This window comes from Helianthus annuus, chromosome 5 (assembly GCF_002127325.2).
Source record: "Helianthus annuus cultivar XRQ/B chromosome 5, HanXRQr2.0-SUNRISE, whole genome shotgun sequence".
NCBI classification, from domain to species: domain Eukaryota; kingdom Viridiplantae; phylum Streptophyta; class Magnoliopsida; order Asterales; family Asteraceae; genus Helianthus; species Helianthus annuus.
The window spans coordinates 117164444-117184073 of NC_035437.2; positions in this window are offsets into that span (position 1 = coordinate 117164444).

The following is a 19630-nucleotide window of genomic DNA, read 5'->3' on the forward strand; positions in this document are numbered from 1 at the left end:
GCAACGGTCACACCAAAAACTATCACGAAAGCGATCAATGAGAACATCAAGCATGATAACTTTTACGGAACACACTCAAAGCCACCAACTCTAGAGAGCATTGAGGATTATACATGGTGGAAAGAACGTTTTCTCAACTGGGCGAAAGCATATGCTCATGAAAGCTGGTTCTGCTTAGAGTTTGGATACGAACGGCCAAAAGATGATAAAGGCGAAGAACTACCGTTCAAGAGATTATCCAGAGATGATAAATCTGAGTTTGCTGCCCAATAGAGAATGATTGCGTTGATCCAGCCGGCAATTAGGAATGATATATTTGCACTGCTTAATCATGATGGGTCATCGAAATCGGTTTGGGAAACTTTACGTGTTAAAGATGAGGGTGGTAAACAGATAAAAAAGAACAAAATTGCTTTATTAAAGAAAGAGTTTGATCTTTTTGATAGTTTAAAAGGAGAGTCGGTGAGGCAAATGATAAAAAAGAACAAAATTGCTTTATTAAAGAAAGAGTTTGATCTTTTTGATAGTTTAAAAGGAGAGTCGGTGAGGCAAATGATAGAAAGATTTTGTCATCTAAAAATTGAACTTGAGAGATTTGAGATAGTAAAAACAAGAGAGGAAATTAACGATAAAGTGATTGAAGCGTTACCACGAGTTGATCAGTGGCAAACATTTGTTTTTATTTTGAAAAATGATGCCTTATATGACACGATTTCTCTTGATGCGTTGTTTGAAAGGATAGAGAGTCATGATCTGGAGCTACAAAAGCAAAGCAAGATGACTGGTTCTTCACATCAACAGAATGTTGACTTGTACTACAAAGGCAGTGTACCTTCGGAGAAAGGCGTTAGTTCACCAAAGACAGCGTTCAGTGGTGAGAAGATGAAAGAACCACAAACAATGTTAACAAGTCATCATTCTAGATACCATTCATCTTCAAAATCAAATTCAGATGAAGCTGAGGAGATTCTGTGCAATATCGCTGTCAAACTGAAGAATTCCCCGACAATGAGCATCAATGCAGCTAAGCAGCAAATGAGTTTCCTTGCATCTGTTCTGGAATCATATGAAGGTCTTGTAGCTGGCAAGATTGGAAACTCCGAGTTAACCAAAGAAGACTACGACCAGATCGATCCGGAAGAGATGGAACTCATTGACATTCGTTGGTGTTTAGCTAGTTGCATCCGCAGAGCTCAGAGATATATGGAGATTACAGGGAAACAATCTCTTGGTGGTCCGTCAACGAAGCTTGGATTTGATAAATCCAAAGTGACCTGCTTCAGATGTAAGCAAAAGGGTCATTTCAAGAGAGAATGTAGAAATTCTGAAGTTGCAGAATTTGAGAGACCTTTCAACGATGATTACTACCGAAAGGCAATCTACCACCGAAGCAAAGAAGAGCCAAAATTGATTGAAGATAAATCAAAATAAAGAGCTTATTTTGTAATTCAAGATGATGAAGGTTTTGATTGGAGCTCAATTTGTCCAGAAGAAGATCGTTTGGAGAATGTTCGAAAAACAGCTCATGGGAGGGCAATGACAGAGGAAAGAAAGTTTGTTTTTGTTGCTGAGATTCAAGATGAAAACAAAGACAAAGACACTGCTGAAATTCGTGAAGAAAAAGTTGAGATAAAAGAAAAAACTCGAGAAGAGATTTTGAGTGAGAAGACTTACAGAGAAAGAAACGTAGTTTACAACAGAATGGATGACATGCAGGAAGAGTATGAAAGTGCTATCAGCAAAAGAAGATGGGATAAGAAGAGAGAGTGTTACTACAACAGAGAAGGAGAACTGGTTGTTCCAAAGAAAGACATAATCTTTGATGATGTTCTTCTCACAATTCCGCTAAGAGCTGAATATTACAGAAATGTGATGAAATATGACACGTATGCTAAAAGGCATGAAAAGGAGATCAGATATGCCATGACATCGTGTCTGAGAAAAAGGGATGAAGAGAGAATGAAGAAGAGTATTGAAGAGATGGTGAACAATTTGAAGAAGGTTGCTGAAGACGTTAACACAGAAGTTGTTGAAGTTGAGGCTGTGAAGGAGATCAAAAGTGAATAAGTTGTTGTGAATGTTGAAGTTGTGAAAGAAGTTGTTACTGAAGAACAACAGATTATAGAGGAGGTGAGGAAAGAAGAAAAAGAAGAAAAGAATGAGAATTTGAAAGCTGATGATGCTGAGATGAAGCAGCCAGAGACAGCTGAAAACACCGAGATGCCAATCACTGAGGTAAATTCTGATTCTGAAAACTTAAAAACGATTGATCAGTGAAAGAAATGCATGGAACCGTGCAGAGCTTGTACTGAAAAAGATGAGCAATTCAGAACAAGAGATCTTGAATTCACTAAAATTGAAAACATTTTCAAAGAAAAATGCAAAGAAATGCTAGAAAAAGAAAAAGTTTTTAAAGAGAATGATGAAAAACTTTTAGAAAAATGTAACAAATTAGAAAAAGAAAATGAAGTTTTGAAAGAAAATGTTTTGAAAATGACAAATGAATGTGAACAAAAAGTGAAAGTGTCATATGAAAAAGTGAAAGACGAAATGAAACATGCTCAATCAAGAATGAATTATCTTTCTGAAACAACTAAAGAGCTTAAACGAATGTATTCTATAAAACAAGATGTTGTTAATTCCTATATTGAGGATGTTGCTAAACTAAAGCGACAGATTGCTGATTTAGAACAGGATAACAACAAGTTAAAAAGTTATCACGTGTCGTCATATGTGCTTGAACAAATTTTCAATATAAAACCGGGAGATGGTGAGTCTGAGCAAACCAAGAAAGGAATTGGCACAGAGTTTCATCAAGTTCCACCACCGGAAAAGTTTGCATTTTATGATGAAAAAAAGGTCGAAAAAGCTTTCAACATGGTAGACCAATTGCCAGACAACATTGACATAACCTATTCCAAATCTGATGATTCTCATGATTCAGAGGTGGTAGGTAAACTCGTTGAAAGTGTGTTGAAAGAAGAGTCGGTTGATACAGGTAAATCTGAGTCGGTTAGTGCATTACGTCTATTGACTACGTCTTGTATCATGTAATAGGATAGGTTAGGATATTCAGTGCACGAGGTTCGAGAATCAGAGTTTAGTGGATAAAGTGTTGATTCCGCTTGAAAGTGCAAGAAGTCTAATCAAGCGAAATCAGAAACTTCTGATTCCGCTTGAAAGAACTTCATTATGTTTCGAGCAGAATCCCACTCCTATATATAGTGCACTTTTCAATTTCATTTGTGATGACTTCTGGATTTGTAACGAAGTGCTACCAAAATCTGTTCAGGTTGTAAACAGTGTTATTATCAATATAAGTGACAGATTTAATAGTATTAAGCTGTTTCCACATCCGTTTCACTGATTCCGCCTTTGATTCGGATATAAAGCTCTTCTGAACGACTCAGTCGGGTCCTACAACGATCCTACATAGTCCGGAAATGTACGCGACCTGATGCTCTGGAGCACATTTGCTCAACCGCAAAACAGAATCCGTCTTCTCAACCCAGTGCATGAAGGCTAAGGCACCCCAGTGCTGTCGAAATTTAGGGGCTTGCAGCCCAAGAACTGTTTGTAGGTGCAGTCGCTGGGTGGGTTATTTCCTGAGGTACTTCCGCTGCGCTCAGAGCAAAGGGCCTCGTACTGTGCGATGGCCTGTAAGATACGCTCTTGTATTTCCGCCTCTGTCGTTAGAAGAGGGGTGTTGGTATCGGTGTTTCTTTGAGTCGACATCTTCCTAGAAGAAGATTGGTTAGGTCAGGTCTTATTAAAGACGTGAGCACAAAAGCATCTACTTAACGAATGAGACCCAGGAGGTGTGTATATATACATATATAAGCAATCGTTGTATCAATCAATCATATAACATCATAACTATAGCACAACTTGTAGATAGGAACATGTTTAATGAGAATATACGTAGCATCACAATTACAGCACACACATGCAGGTCATTAACGTGCTTAGTGAGGACATGGCGACTGAGCTTTCATTGTTTATCGACCACAATCACATTGTTTACAAAATGCGTTATATTAAAAGGGACACATGGTCACCCTACCCTCGTCCAATAAGTCTATCAGTGTGCCAAAATCACATGATCAGAAGTGGTCTTCAAAAGTCTCTACAATCTCGGCTTATTAGTAGTGTCTTTTCCCCAAAGGTAATGCAATCCGCATAAATCCAAAAGTCAACTATACTGGTGTCTGCGGTGGAGGAGTGAAGAAAAGCAAATTGCTAACATGAGCGACTTTCTCCTCGAGCTTGAATATATGGCGCAGTAAGTATCTGATCTGCTGCTTGATAGTAAAGAAACGAGCATCAAAACCTAAGAAGGTTTAATAGCAGCAGGGAGAGTGTAAAAGGAGACGGTGATGAATGTGGAGGATCAAAGTACACTGGCATAGACAGGGTGGAGGACGTGATGTCAGTTCAAGCTCCAAAACTCTATGACTCACATCCTTAAACTGTAGCTGATGTAACAGGAATAACTCATCCCGTGTGTCGCCTCCATAATGTGAGGGATGGTAGGGGTCTGAAATCAGCATAGGGCATGATAGGAACCATCGGGATGGCTCATCCAGCGGTGAAGAAATGAACAGTACAGCTTGAAGGATCTGTGAAAAAGTTGTTGATATAGAAAGGCCGTTACGCAGGTGCTGGCCAAAGGTACCTTCCCCTGGATGGGGTGCGGGTATGTCTCGAAAGAAAGAAAATGGGCAAACCGGTGCGGTGGGCGTCGGGTTCCACAGGAGGAATGGAGCAACATCAGCGTGTGCGGGTGCAGGAACAAGTGTCTCAGCAAAAGAGAAGACCATCAGGTGCAGGTGCAGGTACTGGGTCCAGTATAAGGGGTGCAATGTCTAGTTAACCGAATGAAACATGGTCAGGATCAGGAATCGGCTCAAAATCAACAGGCGCATCATCAGGCTGCCCCAAAAGGAACGGAAGCAAGCTCAGGAGCTGGCTCTGGGTCATGTGAAGGTGTGGGATCTCGAGCAGGTGATAGTGCAGTAGTCATAGCGGTGTCATCGTCTGAATTAGTAGTTGAAAGTTGCAATTCGGCCGTCTGCAAGTCTCCAGATGTCACAGACTCAAAGGAGTCTGAAATCGAGTGCAAAATGGAAGCAGAGGAAGCTTCCATGGCGGAAATCTGAGGAGGTAGAATAGCGATGACATCCTCAGTTATATTTCCATCACCCTGGGCGTCAATAGGAGGATCATCAATCAACAAATCAATGTCATCATCAAACAAATCGTCAAAAGCCATATCCTCGGAACAAATGATCATGAGAGGTACGGCGTCGAGGATCGGGGCCATGATGTGCTCGCCGTCAGGGTGTCCAAACGATAGGGTGGTCATGGACCGAAACAAGAATGACAGAAGGATTCTCGTCAGGGAAGCCATCAGCAAGGGTAGGTCATCACCAAAATCTGGCCGTGCGGACGGTTGGAAGTCGTCCTCGTCCTTGGTCATCATATCAGGATCACTCTTAGTGTCCGACGCAAATATCTCCAGCGCAGGTACAATCTCATTATCTGTGGTGGTGGCCCCAGGGTCGTCAATGTCTGATTTCTCACTCTCAGAAGAGGGTGACATGTGTGTCGGTACATAATAATCGTAGCATGTATATTCATAGTAATCACTAACACTTAGTATATTGCAAACAAAGACAATTCATCATGTATTCACATTGTTCTTTATGAAACTTTCTATCCTTCCTAGTCTCTCAGACTAGACTTCCCAGTCTCTCAGACTACCCTTCCTAGTCTCTTAGACTGAACTCCCTAGTCTCTCAGACTAAAACCTCCCTAGTTTCTCAAACTGAATTTCCTAGTCTCTCAGACAAATTTTTCCCCAGTCTCTAAGACTGAACCTCCCCAGTCTCTAGGACTGAACCTCCCCAGTCTCTAAGACTGAATTATGAACGTAAACTTTGAAATGTGGTTTGTGCCTTTTTGTTTGTAAAAATGTTTGTTCCCTGGATCTGGAAGTTTAGTGTATGCAATGTAAACATGTTTGAAAACATTTTCGTGAGAGCCCTAATGATCGTAGTCTAGACTCGAGAAAGAACCCTAGTTCGCTACGATCGAAGCTCTGATACCATGCTATCACACTGTGACTTTTGCGGAAGCGTGTTTATGGGGTGACTTTCTTAATATCATTGCATTCAATCATAACATCAACTATATGATAAAACCATAGATTTGTCATCCATTAAATGAGTTTGAAACATAACAATATTGTTTAAAACGTAGACTTCAAATTCAAGTTTTACAAACCTTACAAATTGTTTCTGAGTTCACTAAGGACTCGTCAAAAGATATTAGACATAACTAGGGCTTGGAAGACGTGTCTCATCCAGGAATAAGACACCCTGACCAAACCCAAAGACCATGGATGACAACTGTTATTCACAACGTGACTTGAAACTCCAACGCCCGCCAGATCCATACTTAGTTTCCTGAAATACATGTAGTTTGAAAACATCAACAAAAGTTGAGCGAGTTCATGTGTTTAGTAGGTGTGCACGAATAAACCTTGAAAACCTGTGTATGTATGTATGTACTTGTAAACTGGTATGTAGCAACAAGGGAAAAAAACAGATCATTTAATGTGTAGCTAATACATTAATATAAGTGACATGGCATAAGAAGCACTCAAACCTGTATGCGTATTTTGTACCGGCCCCTCCGGCGGAACGACATAGTCACCACATGCGGCCAACTCGCAGGCCCATGGGTGGGGCTCGCAACACCCAATAGATCTAGCACTCATGCCTCTAGGTCCTTATAAAAGGATTAATGGTCTTAAGCTAATGGCCTACCCATTCACGTGATCTAGTAGTACCTTTCCTTAGATAATCATACCATGGTAATTGTTTGTAAGCAATATGTAACATGCATTTCACCCCCGAAGTTATAAAACTGAAAACAGTTAAAAGAAAGGCGGACATGTACTCACAGTTTTGCGTTCCTTGTATCGGATGTAACTCAAAGCTTCCTCTAGAGCGCACAACTACCTACATGTGTACTACGGTCAGTTAGACGAGCGGGTTGTGCCTTGTCTTAGTATTGATTAGTGCCCTTGAGTTAAGTATTCCAAGTATATAATTATTTGTTAAAATAATAATTATCTTAACTTTAAATTATATTTAATTTTGCAATAATCGCTAAACAATATTTTGTAACAATACTTCTCAAGTATTTATATTTGTATTTTCTTCCCGAGGATGGGGGTATCTCATACATGTATTTTCGTATTCTTGTATTTGTATATCTCGCCATGTATTGGCGTCGTATTCAGGTGTGTACGTATTTCCTTAATAAACATCCAATATATATTTCCAAAACAATGTATTTTCAAGTCTCACTTTAGAAAATATATAACTCATCTTGTCCAAAAATAATGTATTTTAAGAAAATATATATATTTTTTTTAAAAATCATATATCTTCCAAATATTCTAAGAAAATATATATTTACTTCCCAAAAATAATATATTTTCTTTTTTTCGAAAATATGATATAACTTGGTAATATTTACAAAAATCATATTTTCATTTCTTGTATCCAAAATATTATTTACCAAAAATATATTTATAACGGTATTTTCCGGAATATTTTGTAAGTTACGTTCTTTCGTTAGTTCGGTTTCGCAATATTATGTGTGTAACTTATATATTTTTATTCCATGAGATTTCTGGTAATATTGGATTGTAAATTCTTGGTATTTTGTCAAGTTATATTGTTTTAACCCTAAAATAATATATCTACTACACAAAGCATAAAAATATTCACACACATCATGTCTTTAGGGTAAACATATATTCTAAATACATATTTATCCATTTTTATTTATAAAAACCAACCTCCGATACTTGTATTTTTGTAACAAAATCTATGGCAAAGTTTATATTGAAAACCATAGTTAAAACACACTTGTAAATATTTGTTTAGAAAATATTTTTCTAAGTGCTTATATTTTTAGAAAATTTTGCCATAGTTTCCCCTAAAAATGGAGGTGTCCATGCTACCAAAGCATATCGTTTTCTTTTCAAAAATCATTACAAACAATCAACAATCAATCTACACTTACCAAGTGCTAAAACGATGCTATTTACATAGTAATCATGAACTTGAACTTTAATAAAAACTTGTAGTAACTTGGTAGTGTTTTTAGTAGGTTTAGTTACCCTTTAAAGTGTGTTTACTTCTTTAAAAATCTCATTCTTAAAGGATTTAGGTGTTTACAACTTACTAGATGATTTTTCCAAAAATCATTCTCTTGAATTTTTCTTGTAAACAATGTATTCTTATACTTGTTTCACCACTAGAAACATGGTTAGTTTTCTTTAAAAACAATGTTTTTGTAAATCTTGTGATTTAACTTGGTTTCTTTAGAAAACTATTTTTGTAATCATCCACCTTTTTGTCTGGTAGACATGTTATATGCTTCATTATTCACAAAATTATTTTCATTTTTCAAGTTCATGAAAACATAAAGCATGATGATCTTGGTCTTTCACAAGATCACCACCTTAACTTACTAGATCATGTGTTAAATCATAGTCTAGTAGGTTTCATATAATCTCTAACATCATAAATGTCACACCCCGACCACGTAAAACAACTAAACGTGGCGGAAACGTCGGGGAGTGTTGTAACAGAATCATTGTTTCATAACCATGGATCAAATAGTTTTGTTTTATTGAATTATTGAATTCAATGTTTTGGTACAATTTAGATAAATACAAATAATTGTTTCTCAGTTTTAAGTCGCTAAGGCACAAGTCCATCCTATATGTAGCGTGCATCAACAATCATCACACAGCAGTACCTGAAACATATATGAAAATAGGTACGTCAGCATAAAAATGCCTGTGAGTAACATAGGATTTTGTGTATTAGATTCATGGCTTTGGATAATGTGAGAAAAGGTTTTATGTTTTCAAAATAACCATGAATCTAATGTAAAAGTTTTGTTTCTGAAAACGTGTCGTTTTGGAAAAGAGTTTATAGTATAGACAAAAATATACTTTGGTTTTGAAAAGTTTGTATTAATAGTATATCAAAGTGTACTTTAGTTTTGAAATAGTTAAATGGATAGTATACCGAAATATGCTTTAGTAATTAAAATAATAGTTTTGGTAGTATATCTCAAATATACTTTGGTTTAAGGATAAAAGTATTGGTAGTATATCAAATTATACTTTGGTTTGAAATAACAAAGTAGTATGTTAAAACATATGTTGGATTTTGTACTTAGTATATCAAAATATACTTTGGTAGATCACATTTGAGAGCACATCAAACTGTACTTTTGTAGTATATCAACATATACAAGGAAAGTGTGATTTGGTATTCAATCAAGCCTTAGTGTATCAAACTACACTTTGGAGACTATAGAAATACCACAAAGGCAATTTCTATTTGGTTTAAATTTGGTTTCTGACATTCCATACAACAGGAATGAGGTGTCTAGTCCTATAGCGCTATATCATACTACCAATCGGCTGGGTGAATGTATAAAAATGGTACAATCCAACAATTTGTTTATTTAGTTTTGGAAAATCAGTGTTTAAACCATAGGTAATCGTTTAATTTATCAAAAGAATATGTACTAAGCATGTATAATCATGTAGTTTAAAATCAGGAAAATAACAGATAGGCATATATGTTTCACCCCAAAACAATTGAAAACAGTAAAAGAGGGGACTATGTACTCACTTGAGATTGCGAGTATCCTTGATTAAGTGTCCTAACAAAGCTCGGGAAATCAAGGAATCAAGTGGCACCTAGTATGGATCACTATGTTAAACAATCGGATCCTAAATCGGGAGATAGGATATAATGAGGTTCTATAAATCAAATGAGTAATGGAACTCATATGGTATGATTTCATAGTCCCAACATTCTGATTTGGAAGTCTACCTAAGTGCTTTTGACCCGTTTCGACTCATTATGGTGGTATAAGCCACTATAATGCGTCGTTTGTGTAAAACTATGTTCGGATGGTTAACTATGTGCTATGTCAAGTCTTACATGCCCAATTATCCCTAAACATGTTACTAATTCAGATTATATGTCAAAAATATGTTCACATAGTCAAAATACGGATTTATGCTTCAAAAGGGCATTTTGGTCATTTCCTATGGGCATACAAGCTAACTAGCATACGACTAACCAATCCTATTTGATCATAAGGTATAACCTCAGTGGTTATTCCCTATGCAACTATGATCACTAACTAAGCTTGGTCGGATCCTAAAGATCGACCAAACGGGTCGGGTTCGAAAGTCTAAGCGGTTGTTTAGACCGCTTAACTTACGACCCTAAACAAGCACTAAACTAATAGTGTCGAGTTAGACATGTTAAAACATGTCTAACCTACTGATTTGGTATCAAAACAAAGTGTTTTGATACCCTAAAGTAGTTCCGAGGCAAAATGCGTGCTAAAACGCATTTTGACCGAAACTTTGACTCGACACTATACCTAGTTAACGTGGTAATCAGCGGCTATAATCACGAAGGATTATAACTATCGTGATTACAATCACGTGTCAAAGTTCAATTGAACTTTGACTTGACCAATTGATGGTCAAAACCGAAAGTCAAACTGTTGGCCAAACTGTTTGACTTTCTGCTTAAACATAAAGAACACGCATGAAAGAAGACTTACAAAGGGTCCTAGCTATCTTTTCTACAAAGAATAAAGTTCCAAGCAGATTAGAAAGCTCCCAAATCAGATTAGAGAGGTGAAGAGAAGGAAATGAGCAAGGAATGAGGAAGTTGGCCAAGCTATTTATAGTTGTTGGTGATGAACAAGATCATCACAAGTGGTTTGTTTAACCATTAAGCAATAAATCATGACCATCCATTTGTTACAAACTGATTAGGAGCCTTGGTGAACACACAAACTTGCTCAACACACCAAGAATTTACCAAAACAGCCCCTGAATTTGCAAACAGTTGCTGAAAACCAACTTTCTGGTCGCTGGGCACCTGAGGCGCCCCGCGTAAGGTTTGGGGCTGGGCTTACGCGCCCCGCCTGAGCCCCCAGATCAGCAAACTTTCAAAATTTACAGTTTTGGTCCCTGCATGCAATCGAGTCCATTTCAGGCCTTTTTGACCCCCGTTAAGCTATTTTCAAGGCTCTACAAGGTCAATAAAGTTTAGAGGACTCAAATATGCTTGGAACATTCTCGGATGTCGGCTCGTTTGGTCGTACGATCGCGTTGTTCGGTTAATTACGACGAAACTCAAACGGATGCGAAAACGAACCAAATTAAGCGACGAATGGAATTTTTGCATGCTGATCACTAAAATAAAAATGTTTTAGTGTGTACAAAAATTTTGGATGCCTGGATGTGTCCAGAACGAAAATATGCGCGAAAATGCAAACTTACGTCGTTTTTGACACTTTTAGCCCCTGTAAGATCATATAAGCATGTTTTCGCACACCAAACCTATCAAAGCTTATTTCTAAGCCATGTTTAGGTTATATATGGTATGTTTAACTTATGATCAAGTTCTGGACTGTACGTTACCTTACGAATCGGTATAGTTTCGCAGTTTGACGCAAATAGTCCCTGCGATCGAATAAACTTGCTTTTGCCATACCAAACCTTCCAAAACTTATTTCTAAGTTATTTAAAGGTCATTTAAGGTATGTTAAGCCTATTTCACTATTCCGGAGTGTTTGTCGCGTTATACTGATTACGTTTACGCACCAGTGCGCGTATAACTTTCCAGAAAGCGATTTAAAGCTCGGAATTGAAACAAGAATTGATATGTGTAAAGGATACACATATTTATACAAATCCCAAGTATGAAACACAATGTTTCATTGATTTGGCATTTTTTTGGTGTTTGTGGTGACACAGGTGTCACAATAAACACAAATAATCAATCATCAAGAAGCAAAACTACACTAAACAACATGATTTCTTTAAGATTTCTTATAGCTTTATGCTTATGTTCATGATTTATCTTCAAGTTTATTAGTGTTCTTCATAATAATCAACATGAATCTTCTTTTAACCACTAATATAAGATGAACAATGGAGTGTATGAAGTTCTTACCACTAGCTCAAGGCTATGGATGATTCAAGAGGAGAAAACAAGTGGATAAAAGCACTAGAGAGAGGTCCTTCAACTTTCAAGAGCACCAAGCTTCCTTGTATGGCTCCTTACATCTTGTGTACACCTTGGAATGTATGAGAATGAGATAGAATTGACGGTGCTGGTGGTGCTTGTTTGTGGCCGTGAGGTGGGAAGAAGAAAGGTGGAAGAAGGTGTGTGTGAAGTGTGTAAGAATGAGAGTTCAAGATATCTTATAACCATGTTTGTGCAATTGCCCATTGGATAACATGTCTTGTAAGTACATAACAAGATCTTCCACTAAATCAAAATGAATTAAAGAAAGATTTAAGGAAATCTTGTAAGATCATGGGGTGGGGCCACACCCTTGGTGACCGTCCACCATAATGGGGGGGGGGGGGGTCTTGGTTGTTGTTTAATGATAAGTTGAGTGATTTAGTTAGAGGTTAAGTGTATTAGTTAGTGTTTATATATATGACATGTTATATAATGTGTTAGGGTGTTCGGGGATCATAACTAGCTCAGAAACATTAAAACAATGTCTCTAGTATAATTTTGGTGTTTCAGGTAGTGTCCGGTTGTTCGGTTAGATACCGGTTTGTTAAAGTGTCAAACTAGTCCATTTAGTGTTCTTTATGTACCCCTTTGTGACACTTTTAATTCCCGACACTTAGGAAAGCATTCAGGACCATTTAGTCATGTTTTTGCATGTTACTAGCTTGTTAAAAAGCTGATTTTTGCTGAATTATGCAGAATTCTGCAATTTGGGTGAGTTTTAGGCACTTTCCCGCACTTTATCTATTACTTAGAAAAGCAGTTTTGTGGTCCTTACTTCCCTACATACTATACTAGTGTAGAACTTGGTTTCTGGCTCATACTGGGTCTCAAAACAACGTCTGCCTATGTACTGAACTCCGTCAGCATATTTCTGATTTATCCGTTAACTGTGCTAACTGGCTTTGTGCATCGTTTATGTCACTAAATTTGTATGTAAAAATGATGTGACAGCATGAAATGTGATGCACATGTAAGTATAATGTGGTAATCAGAAAGCAGTTCAAGTCATAAATTGTAAATCAGCACAGTCATTAAGCACTAATCATCATTTAATAATTGTATGGATGCATGCAAATTTGACAGTTGTCACACAAAGCATATCATTTTCTTTTAAAATCATCATCAATCATTAACAACTCAATCAAGACTTACCATGAGCCAAGATCATGTAAATTACACTACATCATGAACTTGAAATTTTTGTAAAAACTTGTAGTAACTTACCATGTTATTTAGTAGGTTTAGTTATCCTTTAAAACATGTTATTTGTGTCACATCCTCAAAATACCACATGCAGAAAACCCCGCGAGGCGTGTGACGTACCAGGATCTAGCCACCAATCACATTGAACTCATAATAATATTTCAAATAAAAACTTTCATTCATTAAAATAAAGTGTTACAAAATATTCATTATACTCAACATGTTCAGCGGAAGCATAAATCAGTAGTTATGTTTTTCATAATCCAAATGTATGAAAGCCATTAGATTTGTCTCGTGATTCCATGTATCTCGACCCATGACCACTTCAGCATCCAAGACAGCAAGTTCCAAATAAATGAACCTAAAGACCTGCAAGCATGCAGAAAAGTGTATCAGCATAACGCTGGCGAGTTCACAGTTTTGTTTACTGAAAATCGTGTTACATGTTTAGTTGCCAAATGTTTAGTTCAGTTCAAAGCAAATCCAAAAACAATGTTGATAATAACTCGATACTGTACAAGATGGCTTCAGTTAGTTTGCCCGTCCCCAATGCCCCTATCAAATCATTGGTCATGATTTAAGGTAATTACTTCACGCCCGTCCTCCCCGGTACGGTCTGAGGGTGCCAAACCTAATAGCGCTATCAACTAATAACCCCGTTGCCTCCCCGACAACCATTTCGGTAGAAGATGGGACTTAAGGTGATAGTAGTGAGTGTATTATCTAACATTCCGGTTTAACATTCCAGTCAAACTCATTACCCAATATTCCTCCCCGGAATATTTACCAATTGTCCCTCCCCGGGACGCATGCTTGAAAAAGAGTAGTGAACTCACCTGGTTAGCACTACATAATACTCCATGTACCAAACGAAGATAAGCAAAGCCCAAAGCTTGAAATATCCAACATTCCCGTGCCCTACTACAAGTAAAGGATACCTTAAGGTCTAATGCAAATAACCCTAGTTTAACAACTTGGTTATAAAGATAGTTATCCAACTACCTAGTCTAGATCGAAACACTATTTTTTTTTTTTTTGGTAAAAGATCGAAACACTATTTGATATAGACAAATTGACTTGACGAAACGATGACGATTTAGTTAGGTTTCTCATAGATATATTTTATGTAAATATATTTGGGTATACCTATAGTCCAAAGTCTCATGTATAACACGTATAAATTACATATTTTCAAACGTCACAAATTACGTCTCAACGTCTACAATATCAGCAATGGTTCGTTTTGGTCATCTAACACAAGTCAGTGTTAAATATATAGAAGTTTGCAAATAAATAATTCAATATCGCGAGTGTGTGGTATACCTTCCCGTTGGCTCGATACTTAACTCGAAATACGTGACAATTGAGTCTGCCCGTGTTGACTGAGTCCAAACAACACCGAATTGCTAAATCATCTTCAAACCTCCGATCATCACCCACATCATCCTATCATCATTCTCATCATCATGGAGTGTGTAAACATCACCCTTACAACAGAGAACCTCCATATCACTTTCATCCTTCATATACATATAACACTCATAACGGACCCCCACCATGATCCCTTCTAACATGCGGCCATCACCATAACCCAACCATGACTCCTCTCATCGCCTCACCCGAACCCATTTCCTTCTCCGAACCCGTCGCATACATGGCCGCGAAACACTACCTTGGCCATCTCGGGTCACCACGACATCCAATCCCGTCATCACCGGGGACCACCACACCCCGCCTTCATCGAGCATCATCATACGTCGCTTTCTCCTCCACTACGCACTGTCGCCACGTCCAACACAATTTCCATAGCCAACCGCCACGTGATCGCTAACCACCAATACCATGAACCCTGCGTTTCCGGTTGTTCTCCTTCGCAAAACAACCACTATCAACTCCCTTCTGGATCCTCACGCCACTCTTAATAGACAAGTAAAAAAAAAAGAAACGAGTAACATAACAGGAAAACATGCCGTGTAAAGCTTCAGCCAATCACTCTATTGGCAGCCCTTGAATCCCAGAATGGCCAAACAATGGTGTCTACCACCCCCAGTACACTGCAACTTGTTTCTACAGTCACTAGAAGGTGGATGTTTACTAGTAAAAGTCCCGTTCACCCTACGTCTTGCAATGAACGAGCAACAGAAAGAGAATGGAGTTTGGGGTTTTGTTTTACGGCTGTAGGGTTTTGATAAAAGTATGGTGATGATTGCCAAGTTTCACAATGACCCCATTAACTCTTATTATTGACGTTGAAATCGTATTACATATAATAATAATGATTGCCAAGTTTCACAATGACCCAGAGGTCTGAATCATTAAGTGCTGAATCAGTAAGAGATCTGAACCATTAAGAGCCTATATAATGCTAACCGTTTAGAGACAAATGTCTGACCAATTCAGAGTAGAGGTCTTAACCATTCACACTCTGTATAAATCTTAACCATTCAGAGGCAAATGTCTGAACCATTCAGACATCTGCTTGTGAAACAAACAGTCTGAACCATTAAGTTCTGAACCAGTAAGAGGTCTGAACTATTAAGAGTCTCATTAAGAGGTAAACAAACAGTCTCTTAGTGTGTTTCCTTTAATAATTTGTTCAGTTTAAAAAGTAGATAAACTTATCAAGTAGTTACATATAATCCAACTAAAGAAATATATATTTTCAAACGTATATATATGTTAGGGGAAGGATACATTAAAAAGTGGATTTTGCCTAAGTAGCCTAAGAAGGATTGTGGTGATGACATGTGCCACTCCTAATAAATAGGAATGAAGGGCATTTTGGTCCTTATAAATAGGAGTGAAAATGACATGTGACACCCCTTTTGTTTTTTAAAAATACAACAAAAAAAATCTAGTACAAAAAAAATATACCACAAAAAACCTAGAACAAAAAAATTCAGCACAAAAAATCTAGTACAAAAAAATATAGTACAAAAATGTAGCATAAAAAAAATCTAGTACAAAAAATATAGCATAAAAAAAATCTAGTACAAAAAATATAATATGAAAAAATTCAGCAAATGTAGTAAAAAAAATATCCAGCACAAAAAATGAGAAAAAAAATTAAGACAAAAAAATTCAACACTAAAATATAGTACAAAAATCCAGCACAAAAAAAATGTTATACAACATAGAAATACAACACATTTTAGTGAGTTTTTTTAGTTTTCATATTTTATATAGCAATATGGTACTCAAATTAAAGATAAAAAAACGCTCGATTTTACGGTGAAATTTTTATGAAAAAATAATGTCGTATAAAAAAGTTATGAACGTTTAAAAAATGAGGGTGGAATATGTATGTGCCTTTCATGTGGAGAGAGAAAGTCTATAAATAGTATTTTCCAAAGATACCATTCCACTCCTACTTTCTCCTAGTCTTGCATGTTAACCATTGATTTGAAAAATGGATGATTAATATTCCTTCTCATCCTACTTAGCCAAAATAAACTTTTTATTTGATTTTACCCCATATATGTTAAGTCAATACTTCTTGACCTAAGTTGCCAGTTTAATGACACGTTTCACGCGTCGAACTTATATATTTTTTTTTGAACCATAATAAAATAAATTTAAGAATCGTGTTGCCTCGTAACTTATTTTCATTAGGAATTATAGGGTGTCACCTTTTATTTTATTTTTACATTTTCGATAAATAACTAACACGTTACATGTAAATATACATGGTTTTAGGAAAGTTCACATAACTCACATAACATATAAATTCCCATAATTCATATTTATATAATAGTCCGAGAGTATTATTCCAAGTGTTCACCCACGTTCGGGGACAGACTCACGTGTGATTCGGTAATCCTTCGAATTACCATTTCGTAAGTGTCTGTGGAGTAACCGACACACTTAATTCACCCTAGTCAAGTGAAATGCATGAATGAATGTTTGAGATAATGGAGTTTACTTTAACGACGTTAACCTAAAAATGTCGGGTGTCACAATTTGTTTGTAAATCACATTCTTGAAAGATTTAGTCATTTACAATTTGTAAGATGATTTTTCCAAAAATAATTCTTTTGTATTTTTCTTGTTTTAAACATGTTTCTAGTCTTGTTTTAACACTAAAAACATATTTACTTCCTTTAAAAATCATGATCATGTTAATCTTGTAAATAACTTTGGTTTCTTGAGAAAATTACTTTTGTAATCATCCATTTACAAGACTTTTAACATGTATTAATCATCATCATACTCTAAAACAACTTCATTTTCAAGTTCATGATTCACATAAAGGATGATCGTTATGATTTCTTCAAGATCCATCCTTATACTTGCTAGATCATGTGTTAAGTCATCATCTAGCAAGGTTATTCTGATGATCAACATCATAAACATAAGAAATTTACAAACAAGTTTCATACATACACTTAATCAACTTAGATTTCATGTTATTTAGTTTTATGTTAGTTATCATCTTCATATTTCTTTGTGATTTTTGAGTTTAACCACTTACATAACACTTTAACCATTAAGATTAGAAGTAAAAACAAGATCAAGAATCTTACTACTAGCTCTAATGGCTAGGGAAGTGGCACAAGAATGATGAAGATGATTATGGAAGAAAATGGGTGGTTAAAGGCTCCACAAAGAGGTCCTTCAAGTTTCTACACTTCAAGCTTCCATAGATAAGCTCCTTACACCTCTAAATCACCTTGGATTGGTTGTATGAAGTTTGAAAATGGAGGTTGTGGGTGTGTGTTTGAGCCGAGACCAAGAAGGAGAAGAAGGGGAAGGGTGAAGTTGTTGTTGTGAAACGTTTAAGTCTTATGGTTCTTTATAAAATTCTTCCAACACATGGTATATTTGTTTGGAATATTCTCAACAAATATTAGACAAATCTTATAAAATATAGAAATAAAATCATCTTGTGGGACCCATGTCCCCAAATCGTCCAAGGGGGGGGGGTGTATGGTTTCATTTCAATTATAAGTTACATGATCTAGTTAGAAAGTAAAGGTGTTAGTTAGGTATTTTATGTGTTTAGTGTTTATGAGATGTAATATGATGTTCGGTGACCATAACTAGCTTCGTAACACTAAACAATGTTTCCAGTGAAAATTTAGTGTTTCGGGTAGTGTCCGGTTGTTCGTTTCGTTACGGTTCGTTAAAGTGCTAAATTGCGCAGTTTTACTAAGTATGAAGCACCCTTTGTGACAGTTTCGATTCCCGACACTTTGTAAGTTATTCTGGACAATAAAACATAAATTCTGCATGATATTTTGGTGTTAAAAGTTGAATTATAACTAAAATATGGCTGATTTGTGTAGAATTCTGCATTTAAAGTGAGTTTCGGGTGTCTTTTAGTGCATAGTTTAGCTTCCGGGAAGTTTATATGTTAACCCTTGAATCCATACTTGGGTTTTAATGTATTTTAGATGTTGGACCTACTCCTAGGCCCTAATTCTATTGTCTGACTGCTTTCTGCGGAAATGCTGACACATGGTGTCTTACCGGTGAATTTACTAGTCTTTCTGACGCAACGCTTAAAGTAATGCACAAGGCAATATTTGAAGAACAAAACATGCATGAATTCATATGTATAGCAAGTAATCAGACAATGTTGACGCTTAAGCACATAACTGCTGATATTAAATAATAACTAAAACTGTACGGAAATTACCGGTTTTGTGCCAGTTGTCACAGTCTCCCCCCGTTACAAGAATTTCGTCCCGAAATTCAGGCTGGGTTATCTCCCGCAGGAGTTTTCTCGAACAGATGGGGGTACTTGTCTTTAAACTGGTCTTCACGTTCCCACGTGTACTCGGGTCCGTGCTTAGAGTTCCAACGTACTTTGACAAGCTTCATGCGGCTCCTCCTTGTCTTTTGGATTTTCCAATCCATTACCTCAACGGGCTGTTCTGTAAATCGGAGTGTGTCGTCGATGTGCACCTCATCCGCAGGGATGATAACTGTTTCTTGGGTTGGACTCTTTTTAAGGTTTGACACATGGAACGTATCATGGACTCCGTTAAGTTCTTCCGGTAACTCCAATTTGTACGCCACGGTACCAATTCTTTCCAAGATCTTGAATTGTCCAATGTATTGTGGATTCAGCTTTCCACGCTTTCCGAACCTTGCTACACCTTTCCAAGGTGAGACCTTCAACAATACTTTGTCTCCCACCTTGAATTCTAAAGGTTTTCGTCTTCGATCAGCGTAGCTCTTTTGTCGATCATGAGCCTCCTTAATGCGCTCTTGGATTCGCATGATTTTGTCTGTTGTCTTTTGAACGAGTTCAAGACCAATCA